The following is a 3,099-nucleotide window of genomic DNA, read 5'->3' on the forward strand; positions in this document are numbered from 1 at the left end:
TTCAACTATTACTACCAAAACTAGTACTATAACCCCTTGCCCTAACCTTGGTGGTCATGAAGTCATTTGAACATCCTGACACACCTCAAATGTATCACTGACCCACTTCTGGAACCCCTGCAGTTCGTCTACAGAGCCATCTGTAGACGATGCTGTAAACTTAGCCCTTCACTTCATCCTTCAGCATCTGGACCACACAGGAACTTACACTGGGATCCTGTTTGTGGATTTGAGATCAGCCTTCAACACAACACCATCATCCCAGCTATCCTAGTCCATAAACTACTCCAGCTAAGTGTACTTGACTCCACCTGCATGGGGATCACTGACTTCCTGACTGACAGGAGTCAGCATGTAAGGTGTTCTTTCTCCTCGGCTCTTCTCCTTGTACACAAACACCTGCACCTCGAGTGATCAGAACGTGAAGCTCCTGAAGTTCGTGGATGATACCACCGTCATCAGACTCATATTGTGATGGAGACGAGTCAGCGTACATATGGGAGATTGACCGCCTGGTGACCTGGTGTAGAACTTAGAGCTCAATGCACTTCCTAGGAACCATCATCACCCAGGATCTTAAATGGGAGCCAAACATCAGCTCCCTCATCAAAAAAGCCCAACAGAGGATATACTTCCTGAGGAAGCTGAAACAGGTCAATCTGCCAGTCAATGATGGTGGACTTCTACACCTCAATGATCGAGTCTATTCTCACCTCCTCCATCTGGTACGCTGCTGCCCTTGCAAAGGATCTGAGCAGACCGCAGTGTGTCATCCGCTTTGCCGAGAAAGTAATTGGCTGGAACCTACCTTCTCTGCAGGACCTGTACACCTCCAGAACCCTAAAGTGAGCAAAAAAGATTGCAACCAATCCCTGTCACCCTGTTCCCAAATTCTTTGAGGCGCTCCCCTCGGGCAGGAGGTTGAGGTCCTTCCGGACCAAAACCTCTTACCACAAAAACAGCTTCTTCCCATCTACTATTGGCCTTGTCAACACACAAAATGGCTCTCACTGACCCCCCACCTGCACACACTCACCCCTTCACTTTAAAGATTTTGTATATTCTTATTATTCTGTATATGTCCACCCATAGGCACAATCTATTTATGAACATTTGTTTACCTGCACTGTTTCTTTCCCTGCCACAACAAATTCCTCGTAGGTGTAAACCTACCTGGCAATAAAAACATTTCTGATTCATCAATCAACATTTGTTTTAAAATCTTTTCAAATAACTAATTACCTAAACTTAACCAATAAAAATCCACATCAGAGTGTGGACATCAGAGAACTAGTGATGGGAAGACCGACCCTTTTTACGGATTCTGATCTTTGACTCTCGAACAGTAAAATGAACTAGTCGTGAACTAATCATTTCATTGGTTTTACAACAGGTGGCGCTTTAGCCCTATTGTGGTCGTTGTAAAGAAGGCTGCGGTTCTGCGACACTAGTAAATACTGAAGGCAACATTGTTTTCTTCCGCTGACAAAGTCTACAAAGTACACAAAATACCATAAGAAATTAAAACCATGTGAAAAGATAAGAAATAAAAACACACAATGTGAAGATGAATGAGAGCAAAAGAGACCCGAGCTCTTTGTCACGTGACAAATGAAACGAATCTGCGAGAACGAAGTTTTGAACGAATCTACGGGAACAAATCTGACAATGAATTTTTGAACGACTGTGAGAACGAATCTGAGATTAGTTCACAGTCAAAGATTAGTTTGCAGAGAGTGATTTGTGAGTGATTCGTGAGTTCAATATGAACAAAGGTTTCATATGACTCGGGAGTCACGAATCATATGAAAGATTCGTTCACTCGCGAACGACACATGTTGTGGTAAGGTTTTACCACCCCGGATTCGTTGATCAAGAACATTCAAAAAGTATAAAGAAAAGACAAAAGTCGTTGCTCGAGTTCGCCTGTGCACAGGGAGGGTCCAGCGGCGAGTCAGGGGGTTGACTGCTGAATCCTGCTCTCTCCACCAACTCAGGCTCGTTTTATTGACACACATATCCAGGGGTGGTACATATCAAGCAATACAGACTTCATTTGTTCTGCACACAGTCATACATTCTTTTTGGCAACTGTATCTACACCGTTAGTTTCTCATCCCGTTCTTATCGTGCCCAGGTGCTGTTGTTGGGGCCTTGTGTTCTAACTATGAATCCAGCCATTGTCAAATTGTTATTCTAAAAGTTTGTTTCCCACCACACCAAGTACTCCTCTTTTCACAACCAACCTTGGTTTTATCTCAACCTCGCAGCTCCTTCTCTACATCTGCATGTTTTCAGTTCTAGCTTTAAGCAGCATTTTATGTTCAAGCTGGTTATATGTTTAAGCACATCTCTTATGATTATTTATTCTATTATAAAACATGATTATATATGTTGCATACTTCTATAAAATACGAACACATGAATATATTTTATCCACACACATCACTACAGAGAAGTCCCACAGTGGTCAGTTACTGCTGTGTTTGAAGATATAAATAACTGGACAATAATAACTGTCAATCAAACTGAGACATGACGGTAAAATTAATGTGAATATCAAACATTTTACTGTCATTTAACTTTGTTCTATTGATATTTTGACCCCATTTTTATGTTTTTTTTTTTTAGTTTAACAAATGTTATAACATTCTCAGTTAACATTAAATAAACATATACAGATTAAAATAATGAATTTACCTCAGGGCTGTACAAACGAAATGTAAACAAATAAAATGGAGCAGAAAGAAAGAAGAGAAAACAACGGGTAAAAACTAAAATGCGTCACAAATGTCAAATATTTCCGAGTGTAAACTATTGTAACTGGGTGAAAAAACTAATAAACGAAGTGAAATAAAAATGTCATGAACGAGTCATTTGATGAAGAATAAACGGATGAATTCGGACATTTCTAAAACAGTCGGTAAACATTGGTTTAAATGAGTCAAATATAAAAACAAAGTCAGACTCACTCGCTCCGCCGCCGTTTATTCCCAGTAGAAACAGTAGAAGAAACATCTTCATTGTGACCAGTTGAATTTGATGAAGTCAAAATGAAGACCTTCATTTCTCCACAAACACAGACGGAACTTCAGAAAC

This window comes from Cynoglossus semilaevis, chromosome 18, assembly GCF_000523025.1.
Source record: "Cynoglossus semilaevis isolate Cse_v1.0 chromosome 18, Cse_v1.0, whole genome shotgun sequence".
Taxonomy (NCBI): domain Eukaryota; kingdom Metazoa; phylum Chordata; class Actinopteri; order Pleuronectiformes; family Cynoglossidae; genus Cynoglossus; species Cynoglossus semilaevis.